This window comes from Ambystoma mexicanum, chromosome 8 (genome assembly GCF_040938575.1).
Source record: "Ambystoma mexicanum isolate Mex_15411 chromosome 8, UKY_AmexF1_1, whole genome shotgun sequence".
Classification (NCBI taxonomy): domain Eukaryota; kingdom Metazoa; phylum Chordata; class Amphibia; order Caudata; family Ambystomatidae; genus Ambystoma; species Ambystoma mexicanum.
This window is the reverse complement of record NC_090929.1, coordinates 1,361,365,109-1,361,387,432: the sequence shown is the minus strand read 5'-3', so window position 1 is coordinate 1,361,387,432 and position 22,324 is coordinate 1,361,365,109. Positions and strand designations below refer to the sequence as shown.

Sequence of the window (22,324 nt, the reverse complement as noted above, 5' to 3'; positions counted from 1 at the left end):
CTAACCGAGCCACGACTAAACTCTTCTCTTGAGCTATGTTACACTCTCCAAAATCAGCAGCTAACCAGATCCAAAACACTGTAGTCTATGAGATCTTGGGCTCTGTTGATAACATACTCCAAAGTGTATCCACCAAGCCCATAGAACGATCATCGGCACTTACTGACCAGGTATTTCCGACCTGCACCCATGAAAACCATAGGTTTAGCATCGGCCTTTCCCAATGTACCACTAATAAAAACTAAAGCGAACAGAACCCGTTAGACACTAACAGGAGACCCAATGATGCACTCCTATAGGGACGTAACTCATCCCAGGTTGATCGTCACACTAATAAACACGAACTCTCTTTTTTCTTACAGAACCAAGCGCATCGAGACCATGAGTGCAGATGGGCACTATGCAAGACCACATACATTACGTATGAAAGAGTGATTTGTGTTTGAGCTTCTTGCTTTGTATAGAATATATTTTTTAATCCATTGTTTTACCAAAGCTTACATAAGGCCATGTCTATTGTCACTATGCCTTGTTTTCATTCAGTGCACGTTGTTCTAATGTGGCATTGATAGAAACCACGCTCTGCTCACAGAGGGAGGCGCACTGCCCCCGAGAGCTTTGACAATCTAAGTGTTTGTTTAGGTTCAGCTCCGTTCCCCTCCCGGATAAACAAGCATCGTCTGTCTTTCCCGATTCTACAAGGGATTGTTTCTTGTCTGTTTGTGACCAGCAGTTTGGAAACCACTGACCTATTCCAGGCTGGCTGTTCAGCTCTCAGCAGTTCCCTGCGAGTGCACCAGGGGTCTCCCGCCCACCCAGACAGTGCGGTGGAGGAAGCCGCTGGATGCGGTGCCCACAAAGCAGAGAAAAGGCTGCACACAGCGAACGATCCGCGTTATCGCCGCACTTCCTTCCTTTTTTCCAAATCCAGGCCCCCGTGTGAGCGCGCGCCGTTTCCTCGTTTGCTTTATTTGGTGGCGTGCTCGGGTTTTATCGTCCCCCGTCATCCCTTCCTTATTTGCATTCAGTCAGGAAATGAAGAGGAGCGGACGCTGGAAACGGACCAGGCGCGTGTTTTCCTGAGGTAAGAGGGCAGAGGGGAAGCATGTGCTGGGTGCTGCCTGGGTGCTGCTCGCGGATCATTCTGTGGGCGTGATGACAGTAGGTCCGGGCTCTATGCCTGCTGTTATGCCTACCAAGCGAAGGCAGGTACGGCAGGCAGGATGGTGCAGGTGACCGGCAATTTCCAGCAGCCTGCCCGCTAATGAGATGTTAAACCTGCGCCCAGGAGCGGCGGCGCGAGGCAATCCTGATCGCCGCGAGGCATGGTGTCGTTACTGGGGATGCTGCGGGATTTCCAGAGGTTGTGCTGCTTGATTGTGAATTACTGCTCGGCAGCTCATAGTTACATGCGGCTGGTTAATTACGTGTGCACCTCTTCCGGGCGGCGCTGGTTTTCCTGAAATCGTGTGCATTTTTTTCCTGTTTTCTTTTCCTGTTTGCAAAAGCGCTTCCCTATATAGACTCCATGCAGTCACTTATTATTAAGCGGATGGGAGGCTGGGGGGAAGGCAACCGAAGACTCCCAGGGTTTAAACTGAATTCCATGGCCATACAATCACCTACATGGACTGGTACAGTAGTGGTGCAGGCAGCAAGGAGCACGAGAGGTCCGCATGCACGTTTGCAAGTGGGGGCCACTGTCAGAAGAGCGTTGGTCTAGGAAGCACATCTTTCTAGGACTGTGGCAGATACAAAGCTCCCATCATGTTCCTCTCTCGTGTTACGTGTTTCTCTGCATGTCACAGCATCGTTGTCATGCGAACCAAGAGGTATTTCAAGAGGGTCAGAATGCCAAGACCACGCTTGTGCAAACATCCACTTGCAAGATTGAAATCTGCAGAAATTAGGGCGCGATGCAGCATTCACTCCTCTCTACGTTGCGTAGAAATAGTTTCCGCACCACCTGCATGGCTTCGGACCTAGTAGTGAAAGACCCCACTTTAATGCCGGTCCATTCTGAGCGTTGGCATGGAATTTTACATGAAGGAAAAGGCTCAGGAAGCCATGGTCCTTTGCATTTTCTAAATGCACATGTTTAGAAGTTTCATTAAATGCAATCGTGCCCGGTGTATTTCATTGTAATCATTTTTCATGCTATGTAACATCAGTTAATTAGTGCATGTTTAATAAGAATACTAACAGTTATCTTATATCCCCGTCCCCTGGTATGGGACAGGGATAACAACATGTGTAAATTAGGAAAAAAGACAATTTAGCAGAACTATGTGAGACAGAGCTTTAGGATTAATGCACCCAGCACTCATTTATTTAAAATCAATAATGTTAATACCTAAAGATGCACCTTACATATTCACCTCAAACAATTGCCCACTATGGCCCGCTTGGGTGCTTGGGCTCAAGGCCCTCTAAGCCAAAGAATATGCAGGATCTGCAAGAGGGAGGGGAAGACCTCGCGTCATTTGTTAACGGGATGCCAATCATTGACGAGGTATACAGGAAACGTTATGTGGACTATTTGAACATTGATAATGTGGAATATGACCAAATATGGGTTTACATATATTGCAGGGTAAATTTGGTCTTGAATTTTAGAGTATGTCATGTGTGGATACATTTGATGCAGATTATACAGAAAGCTGAGTTATGAGACAAGTTTTTAGATGGTAGAAATGATATGGAAAGATTCTAAGATATGAAATCATTTCAATGAAAAACTTTGAATGATAATTTAAAACCAGTCTTACTGTCTGAAGGTTCATTTTATGAAATTGTGTAATTTTTTAAGATGCTTTTTTGTGTTACAAGCTTTTATTTATAAACAAAATGACACGATAATTTAAAAAAACAGTTATTAGAATCCTTCTATGAACAATGCTACTGACAAACAGAGGTCATGGTACCCCTCTGCCAGAAAGAACACGCATGGTAACCTGTTCTGTGGGAATGTACCCACTCTGAGTCCGCAGCCACATGTTTTAGCTTACTTTACCTTTCACAAAGGAGGAATATCCATTTGCATATCAGTCTTTCTTTGTCCTGCCCACTTGAGCAGTCCACCCCGAAAGGCCAGGCAATCCTCTTTTGAACAAGTGTACCAACAGCAACACCAGACACGTGTTTCGGCCTAGTAGGCCTCCATCACTGAAGGGGAACAGTGCCTTTCTGACTGACCACAGTGAGCAAGGGGTCCACGTCTGGATAACCCTAGGTAACTGACAAGTTTAAGATTTGTCTTTCATATGATTGTGCGTCAGAACATGTGTCACTGAGTCTAGTTTCACGTGCCTGGAGACGGTAGTAATGACAGTAGTTCATTTCCTGCAAACGCATGTAGATGCATACTGCTAAGGCAATCAATGGTCAAGCAAAAAGGCAAAAATACCTTAACACACATATATATTTTATATGTTTGCCACCACAGTTTATGACGTGCTGCAATCCAATTATAATGTACTTTATCAACATTTTAAAATAAAAGTCTGAGTGGGCCCGATGGGGTTTGAACCTGCAGCCTGCAGATTGAATCCAGATCTCAGCAGTGACCTTAACTCACTGATGTATGTATCAAAATAGTTCCATGTGGGAAATAAGCACGCAATATTATCTCAAGTGTCTACAGATGACTGTGTTTGAAATGCCTTGCAGTCTCCCTCAGTCACATCATATGTGGTCTTGTGCTGTCCCTGGTATTTTTGGTTGTACCTGATTTATGAATACAAGAGATCAGCGCACAACCCGACTGTGTTACTGACCTAGACAAGGGGAGGTGATCTTGTTCAGTTATATGATGTACATGCCCGTATTACTATCACGTTTGTACACGTAATACTGTTTATTTTTTATAGGAAGAGAACACTTTGCATTGGGGACCATCTGGGGAAGAAAAGGTTCACACAAATGGCCCATTGTTTGGTGTTGCAGTGCGCCTGAAGCTTTGGTTTGGGCTGGATGAATGAATGCAAGAAAAGTGCATACACCTATGCTGTAGCTAACATCGAGCTGCAGCCAGGATCCTTTAACGAGGGGGCCTGGGGCTAATGTAGTTGGTCCCACCTCTAGGGGAGCACACAGAGGAAAGAGGGTGTGTTCTTGGCTAAATATGTGTGAGGGACCGAACGTAGCAAGACAGCCCTAAGCAACCAAGGGTAGCTCGTGGGAGGGTGGGTGTTCTTCCCCAGGTGCACAGTTTTAAACAATGCATTAAAATGGTGCATTTGACACTTTACAGCATACTCTCTGTGAGAAATCAGTTAAAAAGCACACAGTTTTCAATCAGTTTTGTAGGGTAAGACAATAAAATTCCATAAGATTCGAAGCGCACAAGAACATGTTCATTCTGACTGGACAAATACATTACCATGCTGGCTGCAACAATATATGTAAATATTCAGACATTAGAATATACACATGCTTGCTCTGGCCACAATGCCAGTAATTATACAATAAGAAAACCTTCTCATGCTGGCTCTGCCAAGATATGCCAGTATCCTAATGTAAGAACATACTCCTTTTGACTTTTCCCTTGATACCAGTGCACTGCCACAGTAAAAACACATTTCCTTGCTTGCTGTACAAATGTACCTTCTGGGGCAGAGGTGACTTGCATCATATTCCTGACACTCAGACGTGACAACCACTTTGTCCAGTAACACATTATCGAAAGTAATCCACAAGATGCAGAGATTGTGACATTTTGGTGCTTATTTTGAACAAATGCATACATTGCACAGAAGGGACCTGTTACATTTACACATAGAATGCAGTTGAGTCCCATGTTAAATTCGTCCCAATTCTACACATAGCCCCTCCACCTTTTCCTTCTCATGCTTTCCTGAGCATCTTATCTATCCATCTTTTCTCTTTCCTATCACCACTGAATGTTCTATAATACTCCTCCTTGCCTCTCTGATAGGCAAAAGCGATTGGGTGCCATAAACCTATGGCAGCAGACGCTATACAAATGCAAGATAACATAGTACAAATTAACCTGCAAACAGGTGCCCTCCACGCTATTTCAACCATTTGCACTGTGAAGTGTAAAACAAAGGTGTAACAAATTGCCTGTCACCTTTGCTCTTGCACTTTGCAGTGCAAATTGAGTAAATGCTGCATGCCATTTATGCATGGCAGACACGATTTCCAATGGGTTGCTATGAATTCCTCCTGTGTCCTCTTCTATCGTATTAGATGGATATTACAGAAGTATATACAGTCACGTTGTATAGGCAATATGATCATTGTGGTATTAATTATGGTGCATCAGATCACCTTAGAGATCCACGTTTTACATTTGGCTGGTATAAAATGTGCTACAGTGATATTTATTTTATTTTGGGTATTTATTGAGAACGGACGAGCTTCATGAAGCAGCTGAACACTTTACATCATTGGTTTATCAGGAATACAGGTAAGGGGGTACAAGTTACAGCAGTTCAGTAATACCTTACAATTAAGTAACTGGAGTAGTAATTAGATGTTAGGTGGGAGCATCCGGCGGGTGGGATCCGGGGAGCCTACAATGCCTTTAGAAGGGGTGTCTTGAAGAGGATGGTCTTGAGCAGCCTTCTGAATTGTATGAGGATTGGTGTGAGACTAATGTTGATGGATATGAGGTTCCAGAGCCTGGGAGCATGGATCTAGAAGATCTAGAATGCCAGTTTCCCTCTTATTTTGTCATTGTTGAAGCTCTAATCTGGCCAGGCAGTGGCTTCATGCGGTGCTTTGGTTGCTAGAGATGCTGACCTTGTCAGCTAGGTAGGAGGGAGCGTGCAAAGTGTTGGCTTTGTAGATGATGCAGCTGTCTTGAAGGCAATGGTTTCTTGAAGGGTAACCAATGTAGTTCAGTAAGTGTGTGCATATTGTGGTTAAATCTGCAAAGGCCTTTTATGAGGTGGGCTGGGCTGTGGTGGCATTGAGGATACTTCTCATTGGGGTGCGATAGAATGTTGGTAGGCTGATGATTAGGGCTTTTCACTGTCTGGCTGTGATAGGACAAGGCCCTGTACTCTGGCGTTATTGTCTGGAAGGATGGGCTTGATCATCTACACGAGATGGTTAGTACAAAGCTATCTGGGTTTTCTGTGCTGTGTGTATTTTGAAGGCGAGATTGCTGTCAATGTGGAATCCCAAGGACTTGGTACATGGTGTCAGTAGTGTGATGATGTACTCCTGGGTCATGGTGGCGCCAAGTCTGGATATGGATATGTTCTCTAGTATTGGAAGGGATTAGGCATTCTGTTTCCTTAGGGATTGGGGAAAGGCAGGATAATGTGTAAGAATGCCCTTGAAGCCCACCCTTCACTGTATTCAAAAGGGGCTGGGCTAGTACTCAGAGAAGAATTGAAGCATATACAAAAAAAGTCATCCAGTGAACTATGGCTCAATTGCACTCGGAGTAACATGTTAAAATGCAGGAATTTTGAACAACTTGCTCCATACACGTATATCATCATCACCATTTTACCATTCCATAAATGTACATAGATAAATCAACATCTATAAATTATAATAGAAATATAAAATCATATTCTACAAGTGAATCCTTTTAACCACCAGTTAATAGACCACAGCATTGTAAAACTAAAATATATTTTTTAACCACACTGCTTTTACAAAAGATTGGTTATTCGTATCAGAGCATGGAGCCCTAATTAAAACCTCACAAAATAAAACTATGCGCACAAATAAAAAAAGGATATGATTTTGGTTCTCATGATTTTGCGCAGGGTAAACAAACCTACAATAACGTCTGGTGACATGCAGATGTACTGCTATTCTCAACACAATCCAATTCTTGAGAAATGTATTTAATCTCCAAGTGAATATGCTGTTGCCAGCTTTTGCTTTATATGCCCCCAGTAAAATGTCGTTATGATGGAGCTGGATTTGTCTTTTTAATCTCGGGATACCTGCTATCACCCGCAAAAAACGCAACTGTTTCTGCTGCACATATATCACTGAATCAGACACAGTACCTGCAAAAACACTTAGAAGATAACCCGCACACAGAGCCTAATTCTTCTGATCTGCATGCATCAACAGTGTAGCAACAGCAACCTTGTTTTGCTCCCTATTAACCTCTCATCCCAACCAAACCCAACACAACTCATCTCTTGCTTGTCCATATGTGCCACACGCAATAAAAATGGCAAAAGGCACACTAACACCAATACCATAATATAAATATCATAGCATATCATACACCTGCATCAAATAGCGTGTATCAGTTGCACTAGTCTTAATGTTAGTTGTTGCTCACCAAAGAGTTTGTAATCTGGCTTTATTATTTGTGTGCTCTTGGTATTCTCTATTACCAGTGCCAGAAACACCTACCAAATTGCGTATGTAATGTAGTGTGTACTTATATGATATGATATGATAGGTTATTTACAACACACTTAATACCCAGAGGTTTAAATCTGTGCATTTAAAACTGGAGCATTACTAACATGGTCAGGCTTTTTTAATTTAAAATGTGACTGGGTGAATCCCTCTTCCCCAGATTCAAGCAAGATTCTATTCAGGAGTTCCAAAAAGATAAGGAAATCCTATCCTGTAACACAGTTCAATCCAGTTATTTTGGTTCCAACTTAACAAAAAACATCCCAACTTGAATTCCACCAACAGTTTAAAACTGTTCAACAAGGTTTTCCTCTTTCCACTTGTGACAAAGACCTCAAAACAACTTCTTCTCATAAACCAAGAATACTTCCATAGTTCATTAGGAACAACAAAAAGATCTTTGTCAAGATAATTCTGCAAAAGTTCACCATACACTTCTTTTAACAATGTTCGATGATTCTGCAGCAGTTCACACAACACTTGCTTCAGCAATATTAATTTGTCAGGATGATTCTGTAACAGGGCACTAAAACACCTTAGTGGTTCTGCTACTTCTTCAAGACTTTTAACCACACCACAGTACTTCAATGACTAACACCTGTCGACTCACCTGCCAGGCCTACTACTACAAGCCCTCTGCACTGGTGTACTCTCCTTCCAGGACAGAATAAAAACGACTAACTACAAGTATTTATGTGGTAAATGTTAGCTTCCAACAAGTTAGCAATGTCTCTTGCTTTACAACAGCAAGTTTTAGTATTTCTTCTGGGAAAACAAGAAACACATTGGTGCTGTTTGTTACACACTTGTGATTGCCACACACAATGCAGGTTATGCTCCACTCCTCCTGAATATCTCCAGTCAGAAGGACAGCCCTCTTGCCACTCTTGTTTCCCCACTTCCACATTAACCAAATGCTGATAATGGTTGTCTCTCTCTCTTACACTTCTTTGGCTTTGGCAATGTGGGTTTAAGCCAGTTCCTCTTATGACCCCCTTTAATTATGGGCAATATGTTTTACAAACACTTGAATTCTTAATTGCCCTCTCTTGGCTTTGGCAATGTTGGTCCTTTCTAACTTGTCTTGATATGATTCTTCTTGGCTTTGGCAATAGTTGTTGCATTGGTTTCTCGGGTTATTGCCTTCTCTTGTTGCTGGCCTTTAATCTGACCCACATGGATACAATTACATCCTTCTGTTCCGATGGTTAAATTCTTATTCTGCCACCTGCTCCTTTTTGCATCAGCTTGGTTTGCAAAAGAATAATCAATCTGCTCGATATCAGTTTGGTATTCAAACCAAGGTTTCTTTTCACATTTCACTTTATTTATTTTATTTCTGTGCTTAAAGCATCCAGACTTGGCCAGTGGGTGGTCACAGAGTGCTCCGGTGTCACAATCTACTGGTGAACTCACCGGGTCTGGCATGCGCATCTGTTCGCCTTGCTGCCTCCAGGTCCTCTGCTCCTACATTCCTGCATGGCCCGGCAAACTCTCCTTCTTGGCTTCCCGTGGCCTGCGCCAGTCGATAAAGGAGCTCTCCTCGCTCCTTCGGCTCTCCGGGGGAACACCTGCTAACAAAGCCTGATTGATAACGTGGAAAGCTTTCAAATTGTGCACTTTCCACTGTGCAACCTATGCTGCTGTGGTCCTCAGAGGAAAAGCTGTCAATCTCAACGTTTCCCACTGCACAACCTGTGCAATTAAGGTCTTGGACAGGAGATCCCCTACCAGGACCGGCATCCGTTCGACACAGGATGGTGGTCCCATCTTATCTGCTCTCCTCTGACTTCTGCTTTTGCTGCCACGTGGAGGTGTCACAACTGCTCCACCTCCTACTACTGCTCTTCCTCCTGGCTTACACTTGAGGGGTCCTTTTATGCCTCCTAGTCTCCCTCAGGTGTGGGTCATTACCACTAATAGACTGCAACTTGCAGTCTCGTGCCTCTGCAACCCACTTCTTCATCCCAGTACTTTGGCATTGTGGGTCTTGGAGTCCACAATTCAACATCAGTGCTTCCACAGCTTCGATTTTACAGTATGCCATCAGAAGGGTGGAGTCTCTGAGGAAGTTAAAAAAAGGATTTTCCCATTCTTCTCTGCCTGCTTTCCCCCTATGTGATCCTCCCGCAGAACACCACCGCCAGGGTGAGGATCAGGAAGCGTCTGCCTTTCCCTGGCCAATTGAGAGGGGTCCCAGGTCTGGGTTTCTGGGGAAATCATCTTGGATTCATCACAGTCCATTGCGTCCACATTCAGTCTCTCCCAGTGCATGAAATTCCCTGTTATGAATTATGGATTTACTTTCAGGGAACTGCAACCTCACAATGCAAGGCACACTTTGCTCCTGACATTCTCAGGCTCAGGGCTTATGTGGCCAGAATGAAGGGATGGTTGTCTTAAGTTAACGTCACATTAGTGCCTTGGCCTGTTTCCTGGGGTGTTGATAACATGTGTGGGTGAAAGAAAATAGAAAAGATTCCCTTTCATGAAGGGGCGCGTGCCTTCGTGCTCCCCTTCTTCGAAGGGAAGGCTTAAGAGGACTACCATAAACACGACAGGGACTCAGGAGAGAGTTCTGTGTCAGTGTCTCTGGTGGCTGGGCATGATAGGGAAGACTGCGGTGGCAAGCAGCTGGGTGGAGAAGGTAATGGAGGAATGACAGGGGCATGCATGACAGAGGGGGAGGGGCAAGGGCATAGAATAGCATGTCTTACCAATGAAGGTATTATGTACTTAAAATCTTGATGTAAAAGAGACTTAATCTGGTATTAGGATCCATGTAATGCTCCTTATTTTAATAGAAAGAATAGGGTGCATGTTCACACTAGCCACAAGGTGGTTGCTATTTGCTCAGCTAGTTCTGATTAATAATTTTTCTTCTTTTGCTGGATTGTGGATTCTGATAATTTTTACTGTGTCTTTTTAATCGTTTGACCCTGTTTTCCCACATGCTCTTGTGCGAAAGACCACTTTTCCTAAATGAAAAGTATACTCTTTTTGCATATAACAAAGCAGCGGAGCATAGATCACGAAGGGCTGTGGCGATAGTGTGTGGTGAGGAGCCGAGTAACCATCTACCAGGTATAGAGGCACTGCAGAGCATTGTGGTGGGGTGGCAAGGCAGCGTAGCATAAACGAGGAAGCACCGCGGTAATAGTGTGTGGTGAGAGCTGAATAACCCTCTACCAGGTAAAGAGGCGCTGGAGAGCATTGTGGTGGGGTGGCAAGACAGTGCAACATAGACTGGGAAGAGCAACAGTGATATTGTGTGCTGAGGAGCTGAGTAACCCTCTGTCAGGTAAAGAAGTGCAGGTGAGGATTGTGGTCGGGAGAGGGAGAACGGGGTGTGGCGCTGTCCTGTGATGTAACACGCACGCAGTGGCATGACATTGCACGCCGCCGCGTGCTGCCTAAATAAACGGGGCGTTCCCGGCCGCAGCAGAGCAACCAGGAAGCCCGAACTGCCAAGACGTGTGTGTGTGTGTCTGTGCAGTGCGGGGTCTTACGGGACCGAATGGGGGCCTGACCGACCCCCAACACGGGGCATGCTGAATCACTGACAGGTGGGGTGTGGGTGGAACAACATGGTTGGGGTGTGTCCCATGCATTTTAAATGCAGAATTGGGCATGGAAGGAATGAGATGCGCAAATTGGCATACGACAACAGGTCTTCAGACGTATATACATTGGCAGAAGTAGCTTGCATAATGTACACCTGGAAACACATTTTTATGTTGCATTATCTATAAGTGTGTTTTCTAGTGCAGCACAATGAGGTTGCTTTTCTGCTATGTCTCACTGCCAGAAAAGTGGATCAAAGTAATATATTTGCGTTTGAACTTCCCCCACAACACTACCTATCCACTTCGCAAACAAATCTTCGAAGAGAAAAAGACAAAGAGCTTTTTGTTACAGATGTGGGGGTCAACGAGCATGTAAACTGACAACAGGAATCCATAATAGTTATTCTAGTGGTGTTTTGATGTATTAACAAACACCCAAAGTCTGACTCAACTTAGATTTTTCTCTTTAAGTGGATGTCAATCTTCCTGACTCTGGTACTCATCACAAAGCACCCTAAATTCAATACTATTCGTTCAAACTAACATCTGCTACCTGCGCTGTGGCCAATCAGGATGATGGTAGAATGGCTATTTCAGCCAGTACATGGCACGCTGTTATTTAGCATTACCAACATCAAGTGGTCTCTGTGAGGAAGGTTTTAGGACACTTTTTGGATTTTCACTGCCTTTTATGAAAAAAATAAAAGAACAGAGTCACTAAATATGGATGTGGAGAATATGATTTATGGACTTGAATTATTGGACTGTAAAGACTGTAAGTGGTTGATGTATATTGATTCAACTTGCTAATAGGGAATAACGAGAGCATGTGGTTGGTTCAAGGGCAACTTTGAACCTTTTCTGTATATTTGACATCCTTGTGCCAATGGTTTTTTCACTTTTCACTAATTTGCTCTGAAGAATTACAATGAGTTTTGAATTGTTCATTTAAGTAAATAGGCTGTAATTGTAAAGAAGCAAAGTGATTCCCACCTTCAATCAACTTTTACTATATACGGGTGACATGGATGCATCTGGCAACCCCCGAACTCAGATTTTGATACCAAGAAGCCATAAAGATATTGTACTGGAGATGTCTCATGCTCATTTGACTGGGGGACATTTGGGAATCTGTAAGACCCAAGCCCAAATTGTGAACAGGTTTTACTGGCCCAGTATTAAAAGGTTCATAGAGACATTTGACCTTTGCCAAATGACCAGTACAAAGATGCCTCCCCGCTCCCTCACATCCTTTGCCTATTATCGATGTTCCTTTTTCTCGAATTGGGATGGACATAGTGGGACCATTAGAAACCTCGAAATTAGGGAATGAGTACATCTTGATTATTTTAGACTATGCAACCAGATATCTTGAGGCTTTCCCTTTGAGGAATAATACTTTCCAACAAATCTTGAAACTCTTATTACAATTGTGTTCCCTGAACCTGTTTTCCAAAAGAAATATGAACAGACCAGGGCTCTACTTTTATGAGAAAATGCATGGCTGAGTTAAAAGTCATTCTTCAAATTAAAACTCTCACAACCTCAATTTTCCATCTCCAAACTGATGGTTTAATTGAAAGGTCAATCAGATTCTAACACATATTTTGAAGAAATTGGTTGAAGCTGATGGAAAGAACTTGGATGTTATGATACCATGGGCACTGTTTGCCATTAGGAAAACTCTGCAGTCCTGGCTGGGAGTATCTTCCTTTGAATTGTTGTATGGAAGAGAACCCAAAGACCTGCTAGGCATTTTAAGAGAGACAGAGACCATTCCTTTATCTCAAACTGCTCAAAAATGGAAAGATCAAATGTTAGTAGTAAAGTGAATAATTCACTTAAATATGGTAAAAGCACAGGAACAGCAAAAAGAATGTCATGACAGGAAAGCATTGATAAGGTCTTTTTCCGTAGGGCAAAATGTATTGGTCCCTCTTCCGTCAACTGATAATAAGATGCTATCTAGGTGGCATGGACATTATGATGTACTGGAATCGATGGGACCTTACAATTATAAAATATCACAGCATGATTTGAAAACTAAAACCCACGTATATTATATTAACTTACTTAAAGAGTGGAAGGAGCCTATGGCTAACGATACTTCCATCATACTAACCAGTATTCTATCAGAAGAAAACCAGGAGAATCAATTAATTATACCCCAAAATCAAAATAAGGTTTATTAAAATTGGACCAGGAAATGTCCTGATGTGTTTACACTAGAACCAGGTAGAGTGAAATGAGTGTACCATTATATACATACTCCTCCAGGATAGGGGGTACATCAAAAACCCTACCATATTCCTGAGAGCAGAAAACAAAACATTCGGGAGGAAGTCGAAGCTATGCTAAAGGCTGATGTAATTGAACCATCCCAAGCCCATGGTCTTCTCTGATCATCTTAGTTGCCAAACAAGATAAATCTTGGAGATTCTGTATAGATTTCAGAAAAGTGAATGGGGTGCCTCAATTTGATAGCTATCATATGCCCCGAATGGATGATCTGATTGATATATTAGGTGATGCCAAGTATCTTTCTACCATTGATCTAACCAAAGGTTATTGGCAGGTTGCTGTTAATCCAGCTGATAAAACCAAGACTGCTTTTTATACTCCTCCTGGGTTATTTCAATTTCAAATATTGCATTTTGGCCTGCATGGGGCACCTGCTACCTTCCAGAGATTGATGGATCAAGTTTTTTGACCTTTGTCATCTTTCTGTAGGGCTTATATTGATGACATCATTATTTATGCCACAAAACCTGGCTTGAACATCTGTTTCATGTATACCAAGTTACCAGAGCATTGGGGAAAGCAGGATTAACATATAATCCAATACAATGCCATTTGGCTGTATCAGCAGTTAAAAATACTTAGGCTTCTTTGTTGTGAATGGACTAGTGCAGCCACAACAGGATAACTTTGAGTCTGTAATGGAAACCTCCCCTCCCAAAATGAAAAAAAGAGTTACAAGCTTGTTTTGGTCTTGTTGGTTACTATCAAAGGTTTATTCCATATGTGTCTTCCATCTCTGGCCCTCTTACTGTCAATCTTAAAATGGTAGCCCCCCAGAAACTACAGTGGCAACCGGAAGATCAAAACATTTTCAATAAATTGAAATTAATATTGTGTAATAAACCTGTTCTGAAAATGGCAGATTTTATTCAACCCTTTATTTTGCAAACTGACACATCCCATATTGGTTTAGGAACTGTATTATCTCAGCTCCATGATGGGGTAGAACATCCAGTCCTGCATATAAGCCAGAAATAGTTTTATCAGGAAAAGAACTATACCACTCTAGATTTGGAAGCCCTTGCCATCAAATGGATGGTTACCCATTTGAAATAGTATCTAATGGGAAGGACATTCAGATTAATTACTGACCATGCCCCTTTAAAATTGACGATTTTAATGAATGATACCAAAGCTAGAGACATGTGCTGGTTTTTAGATTTACAACCTTATTGGTTTGCAGTGGAACATCATATAGGTAAAGAAACAGGGAATGTTGATTTCCTTTCCGGATTTACCATAGAGGCTGAGAAAACCAGCGGCATTAGGTGAAGGGTATGTGAAGAATCAGAGATGATTCTACCCAGAAACCTGGCCTGGCACCCTTCTCATTTGGCCAGGAAAAGACAGACGCTTCCTAATCCCGACCTTGCGGGTAGTGTACTGCAGGACGATCGGTTGTGGGGGAACATACAAGGTAGATTGGGATGACCCCATATTTACCTTTCCCTGTAATCCCACACTTTTAATGGCAATTTGCCAAACTGCAGAAGTTGAAAACCATAACTTTGTTGAAGCAAACTACAAGTCCCAGAATCCTAGAGGGACTGAGATGAGGAAGAGTGCTGAAGAGGCATACAGATGTAGCAGTCAGGCAATTAGGCCTAGTAGCCATTGCAGTAGTCAGGCAATTGAGGTTTATAGCTCACACTGGAAGGCTATTACAAAATCTTGGAGGCATAAAAGGCCCCCTCAGGAAAGGAGAAGTTGGAACGGGAGCTAGAAGGCTGGCTGTACTAGTAGTAACACAGGAGAAACACGACGCTGGCAAATCACAAGGAAGTGGGAGCACAGAAGAGAAGCCAGAATGTGGAGACAGCAGATTTCACCTGCAGGTTCTGAGAGGGTCCTGCTCTCCAGAAACCTGAATAGCAGGGGCTGCACGGTGGAAGACGTGCTGGAGGCTGGGTTTTCCCCACGTGAGCCTTGTTGCTGTGATTGTAGAGTGATGAATGTGCAGGAGACTAATGACAGAAGCAGAAGGCAAGCAGAGGGTCTCAGAAGGAAAAAGAACTCCCAATTCAAGTGGCCGGACCAAAGACACCTGTGCTGGAGACGTGTGTGGGTCGCCAGTGAGCCGCCAGTACTAGAAGTGGTTGAGGAAGTTGGGGAAGTAGTGCAACCTGCAAAGGCAGTGTCCCTGATGCTAATTAGTGAAGCACAGCATTCAGATACATTGTGTGAGCCTAGCTGGTAACTGTGTCTAGCTCCTAACTTTATTGCGTTTTGTTGAATGCGAAGGAAAGCTGTCTGTTATACTTGAAGTCTTCTTCACAATAGAATTGTAGCACTCCCATATCTTGTAAAAGATCGGATACACGCGTGAGAGCTAAACTCCATTGCTGAACTCTTTAAAACTGTTGCTGACTTACAGAGTGGTTGTGTGTCCTCAATCAAGAAGGGACGCTTTCTGCACCATTACTGAATACCTAACTGCAATATATATGAAATACAAGTAACAAGAGTGAAAACTACATCAAGGGAAGGTGGCGTGTGCCCAATTGTGTTTCCCAAAGGAATTCAGAGTTTCATCCTTTACCGTTACATGAAAATACAATCCTTTCTTGAACTTTAAACTTATAATTCAACTTTAAAGAGAGATTGCATGTTCCCAATTGTGCTTTCATTTGAAATAGCGAATCCTATACTATTTCCAGAAGTGACATTCTTACCATTTCGAAGAAGTAAATAGTCTAAACTATTCAAGAGAAGAACAAGCATTTCCCAAGGAAAGAGGCACCCCTTTTTATAGAGCAATTCACCTAGCCAAGAGTTTAAGAGCCATCTAACTCCACAATACCTTAGGCTAATGATTGGCAAAAAAGTGCAAGCAAAGTTGGGGAAGGGGAACGAATGGCTTGTGAAGTATATTTTAAAGTAACGTGGTAGAAGACAGGAGAGGCAAAGAAGCTGCCCCTTTTTAGAAATTCATTAAGAGGAAGAATGCCTTGCCTACCTGCAGAGGTTGAAGTATATCCTGTTGAAGCCTGTCTAAACAATTCAAAGTACTGAACTGTAGTAGTGACACTTAAACTGTGGTGGTATAAAACATTGTCAGCAGATGTCACATTGAAGTGGTATGAAGCAGTGGTTTACTGTGGGACATGGGTTGTTGTTCTCATAGTACCAATAGTAGAAGTGTGGTTGTTGAAATGGAAGCAGCAGCACAGAAGAAGCATCCTGACAAATTTACCAATGTATAGTTGTAACTAAAGTTGAATTAAAGAAGTCTTATGGAAAGGTCTACTATTGGCATTGGTAAAATGTTACCCTTTCTTTTGAACTGTTGCAAGTGGTCTTGTAGGAGAGACAATTTATCAGGATTCCCATTCGTGCTATTTCTTTTCAGTAAGCTGGAAGAGGATCTTGCATCTAGAACCACAGATTGGCTAGCAGTGGATTTTTTTGGTTTGATGTACTTTAATTTTGAACTGTTAAGAGCTGGTTCAAAACTTTTTGTTTTCTTTGCAGAACATTTTGAGGTAACCCTGAATCCTGGGGAAGGGGTCCTACCCAGGATAGAAAAGGTCATTCACATATTGGGTTGATATATCATTTCTTTGTATATTTGTTCTTAAGTGTGAGAGCAAGTTTACCCATGGTAGAGATTTTTCCTTAGCTTCAAGACAAGGCAGGGACTTCCTTGGTAGAGTAGGGCAAACAAAGCTTTATTTTCAATTATTTACTTTAATAAAAATGGCATATTTGGAAAACTCTGCAAGCAGTTGTACGCCTCGCATTACTGATCCCTCACACTCCTTGGTGCTGTCAGTATTTGGCAACATGTGTCTTAGAAATTATTGAGTATGCATCCATGACTTCAGGAGTTTACAAAACTTTAGATGATCTTCAGTGTGTCTCAGAACCATGTGCATGGAGTTACACAACGGAGGGCAAACACTGAAAAGGCACAACCAACCATAGAGGGAAGCCCCAATCCTGGCCCTTTCATCTTTAGCTTGGCTGAAGGCCACAATGTGCAGACGTATTGATAATATCCCATTCTCTTATAATACATTCTTTATGAACCATCTGCTGGAGTAGGTCATGATCTGAGTGATTGTGGCCAGAGAGAGAAATATGAACTAATGCTTAGTTGATTGGTATACAGATCTTCTTTTTTAATTGGCTCGACCTGAGTCAATTTTGACCCAGCCATATATGTATGGTATGCATATTAACGTACTATCATCTCCATAGTTATAAAATTGAACCCAAAGGAACTACAAAGATGAATCCACGGGTCACATTAAACAGACCTGGAGAGAGCTCAGCACACTGTGGAACCATACAGCCACAGAATGTGGTGGTTAATGGTGTTGAATGCCGCGGATAGATCTATAAATGTACAGCTCCCTCACTGTCATTTTACACCAGCTATTTCAGAGCATCTCGAATGACCAAGGATCAAATGACCTCACACTGATTAGGGAGTAGTATGGTAGGTTTCTGATAGACTAGCAGTGGTCAGTGCATTCCAAACGCCATGATGCTCTATCCTCTCTTGAAAACATTCAACTCATCTTCTGACTTGGAAACTCAGTTCTTGCTCTGTCGCTGTCTCTGTAATGCTGCATATGCATTTCCCAGCTCTGGAATGCGTCCAGCAAGTGATGCAATCGAGCTCCAGTGCATTTGAAAATTAAAAGCATAAGTTCAAAAAGAGCTTATTTTCTTTTTCACTAGTGGAGATTTAGTGTGACCTTTTCTTTTTGAAGCAGGGTATTATCTCCTGACATACCATGGGTTCTAATGGCTTTAATTAAACAGTTTAAATTACCAAGGCACTTGGGCCTACGGCCCATTACCGGCGAGACTGAGCAGTCATCATGGTATTGTCTCTTAATTATAACCTACTTGTAGCTTAAACCTATCCACATTTCAGCATAAAACACCTGGTATAGACTAATGCTGCTCTTTATAACACCTTGCTTCATTATAAAATCATTTAACTCCTGGTTATGCCATTGTTATGTTAGGTTATTTCATTTACAAGGTGCCAAAGCCCGAAGGCTCCTGGACAAGTTTTCCCTAAGTTAGAATGGATTTGAACAAAACTGAAAACTAAGGAACACACTCCAGTGACATGAGATGGCAGCAGTAAAAGAAAATAACAGAAGGTATCTACTAGTAATGTTTCACCCACGTATTGTTCTTAAGACTGTTTAAAAGTTAGGCAAGAGCCAGGCAGCTCAATCCTTTAAGTCACCATGCGTGTACTCTCTCAAGTGTCCTGCGATAAGATTGCTAACTAATTTAAAGGCACCCGTTTGACTTGAAATCCGTTTGTGTGAGTGTGTATATGGGTCCTGGTTGTACTCTAGGACCGTTGGACAGTAAGTGTCTGTATGACTGCCAACCTTTAACAGTGAATCGTGCATCTTCGTGTGTGAGTTGTGAAATCTTACTCTTTTATTCTATTGTACTGTAAATTGGTTCCGTCCAGCACCTTGGCGTAGTGCGCCATATAAATAACAAATAAATAAGAAATGTACGAAATGTATGAAATACGAAATCTGGTTATGTGTGAGATATTCCAGTGGGTCGTGGGCGAGAGTGAATATGATTTGCAAATGTTTCTCAATTGGAATTAAAGCGGTGTAGCTGAGCTCCTGATGCAGCAGAAAAGGACTGTTTTGCTTCAGTTTGCCCTAGTGTCGTGGGGGCTCTGAAGGGCCATGGCTGTGGCAGGCACGAATGTATGTACACTTCAATGTCCTGGGGTTGCAGGCACACAGGTGTTTGCACTTTAATGTCCTGGGTGTTGCAGGTCGGGTCATAATTGCTCTAGGTGTCTGTGGGTGTAGCCAACACAGGTGTTTGATGTCTGGTGGTCCTTGGCTGACCATGTGTTAGTAGCTTGGTTAAGCCCTTTTAATTTAGGGGCCGTTTCTTGGTTTTCTTGCGGTTGTTAGGTTTTGAAATATTTTTTTCCTCCTTCTCTAGGCATGTCTTTCTCCTGTCTGACGTGTGTGAATCGATCCCTTGTCTTATATCCTGAGGAGTTTGTTTGTTTAGATCACCATTAAAGGTGTGCTTGCCACTGAATGTCTGCACATATCAGTCTGTTTCCCTGGTGTTTGTGACTGGAATGCATGGTTTGTATTTGTATCTGTGTACATGTTGTTATTCAAATGCACGGAGGTTACTCTACATTGTTTCATCAATGTTCCGGCTCACATCTCCCCTCTATGGGTGTTTTGGAATGTTTGTGTTTGGATTATGAGGGTGAAGGCGGGGTGTGTGCACAGAGTGACTCTTAGTGTGGTTGCCTGCTGTGCGTGCAGCTGTGATAAGTATTATGCCTGGAGACAGAGCTGTTAAATGAGTGATTTGTGAATGGGGTCATTGTAAGGGAGGAAGAGGTGTTATGTCCTGTTTGGCCTGACCTGCTGGCTAACATGAGTAAGAAGAGGTAGAAAGAGCTGCATGCAGTGTACATGAGAGCTCGCAGAATGTTGGATGAGTGATTTAAATGAATATTCCATGTGAATGAGCATGCCAGCATTGGGCTGGGCTGTGAGCAAGGTATCTGGTGGTTGTCTTCTGTCTTTCCTTTTATTTATTGAGCACGGACCTAGCTTTGGAAAGCAATGAATCCCTTTTCAAATCATAGAGGGAGCTACACAGTGAGGGAGCAGAGCTAAATGTCAGTGGGGAGCTAACAATGGGGAGGGGGAGGACAGGCAATTTGGCAGCAAGGAATCTTAACTGAAGAACTGAACGTGAAGCTTAAAAGGAAAGCATTCCTCCTTTTTGCACTGTTGCCTCCTGTGTCACCTATAAAGCATCCATCTTAGAAAGATACAACTCCATGTATCTCCCGCAACATTGTGGTTTAACTTCAAAGAACCCTTCGCCTCAGTATTTCAATGCTGCACCCCACACCCCTCAAACCACTAAAACCTGCTACTCCAGTATTTGTTTAATTGTAATGTGCCATCATGGCACCAGTGTTTACATATGGTGCAAACATCATATTTGTTGCCTGCCCAAAGGATTTTGCCTCTTCGCATTGAGGCAAGTTAAATTCAGGCTATTGATTCCCAGGTCATTACTTCCCAATAACAAAGTTGGAAGTATTGTGTGAATGGCTAGTGGGTGGCACCCATTTTATAGTGGGAAGTGGGCATTTGAACAGCCTGTTTTGTTTATTGGTTTGTTAGTAACACTGTACTTATCAATTTAACAATAAGGGGCTGGGGGGTTTACTCTACTGGCGGACTGTTGGGTTGCAAAATACTGCTTACCAAACAGGTATTCATTTGTCTCCCAGTCTGGGCAACGCCCCGATTAGTGTATCTAAAGTATTCTGGAGGTTGTGGGTGGGGGGCGTGGTTAATGGAGTTGTGCACTTACGTTGCTTCCTCCATGCTTCTCAGGGGTGTTGCTAGGTCTGGAAAAGATCAGGGGCTAACCTAATGTCTGGACTGGTGGGATTCAGGGCCAGTTATAGCCTTTTTGTTGTAGTCCCTGAGCTTCTATCCAGGGATACAACCAAAAGACCTGAGGCTTTAGACCCTTATCCCCGCCCCCCCCCCCACCCCTGTAGCAACGCCTCTGATGCTTCTTATGGTTAAATCTGGATTGGGAAGTCAGTTTGGCATTGCTCTAATAGAGACATAGATTATGGGCAAAACAGGGAATCAGATTTTGTGAAAAAATATTCCAGACCTCTCCTGCTAGAGGGTTTGTACACCATACAGTGTATCTTGAATTTGGTTATTTAATGTACTGAGAGCCAATGGAGCTGTTTTGTAGCTGGTGCAATACAGCCTGATTCTTAAGTTTAGAAAAATGAATGAGTCATTGATTCAGGTTCCTCTTGCCAGGATCTCTCTTTTAGAGGCATTTGAGTGTAGGATGGTCTCTTACATCTTTTGAAAGAAGTAATGTTATCAATTTGTTCCATTTTGAGAACTGAAAGTGACTTAGTTTGTATATTTGAAATTCTAGATCATTTTGAGAGATGTACTATGGCAAGCAGGAGCTTTAGGGAAACCACAAGAATGAGTTTGGCCAACGAGGATTCAGTGCCCATTCTGAACTGTTGACTCCAGTAAGAAAGTAGCAGCCTTATTGTAAATCTCACTCAGAGAGCATAGCCTATTTTCCTAAGTGTTTAAGAAATATTTCAAGTTTTACATTATTGTATGTATCTAATAGATTCAACAATATCAAGATTTTGAGACCCAAATGAAGGGATATAAAGAGTACCTGTCAATGCTGAATAGAATTAATCCTTGACCCCGAGTAGCAGTCACAAGGGGATGGTTTGGTTCCACAAAAGATTGACTTTACTAGTGAGGTCTCCTTACAGGATCTTGCTCAAGTGCTGGGTGTTGGATTCTGGGCAATATTTTGGCAAATCCTTGGATCCACAGATGTTTTTAGCAGAGGGAAAATAATGACATTTTAGCAGCTTTGGCACACCATCTTGTGTCATGGATGCATTCAAAGTACGCATGATGTCTTCGGCTGTAATGCTCACCTGGTATCCACGGCGACGTCACTCAGCCTGTTCTGACCTCTTACGACCTGGAACCCTTCCCTGGAGGCTATTCGACTGGAGACTGGGCCTGAAACACAGGATTGGTAGAGTTTAACTCGCTATTGTCTCTCTGTGCTTGAACCCCTTCTTCCCCGTGGTCCAACCCTTCCCTTTCATCCACAGCTCACCTTGTTTTCTTGGATAGTGTGCTCTCCGTCCTGCTTTCAGCGCAGTGGTGCGTTGATTGATGCGGGCTCGTTGCTGCCTAGTTACTTCACTGGCAAAAGTTCAACAGGTAAGTATAATGAGTCTTTTGAACAGTTCTCTAACTTCGTTCCTTTCCTTCCTTAGATGATGGCCGGCGTCCGGGGATGGCGGCGTGCTGCTGAGATGAGTAGCGCTGAAGGTGAGTGAGAGCGCGATGCGCGATTCACCCCTTTCGTATTTGTATTGAACTGAGTTATTTTTTCTGTGTCTTTTAGGTACTGCAAAGTTTTCAGCGTGGATGCCGGTTATGAAGAACAAATGCGGTGGGTAAGCGCGGTATGCGGCGCCTCTAGATGTTTCCACGCTAACCTGGAGTGTCTTTTCCCTCTTGCAG

At 42.8% G+C, this 22,324-nt stretch overlaps 1 protein-coding gene across 2 annotated transcripts in view; it reads left to right on the top strand.

Moving 5' to 3' along the window:
• Nucleotides 1-733: 733 nt before the first annotated feature.
• Nucleotides 734-22,324, top strand: part of PTPRE (protein tyrosine phosphatase receptor type E) — a 2,259,327-nt gene continuing 2,237,736 nt past the window's right edge. For both annotated transcript variants that reach the window (XM_069611476.1, XM_069611477.1), the window contains exon 1: nt 734-1,084. The gene's annotated coding sequence lies outside the window, so the exon portion shown is untranslated. The remainder of the gene's footprint in view (nt 1,085-22,324) is intronic.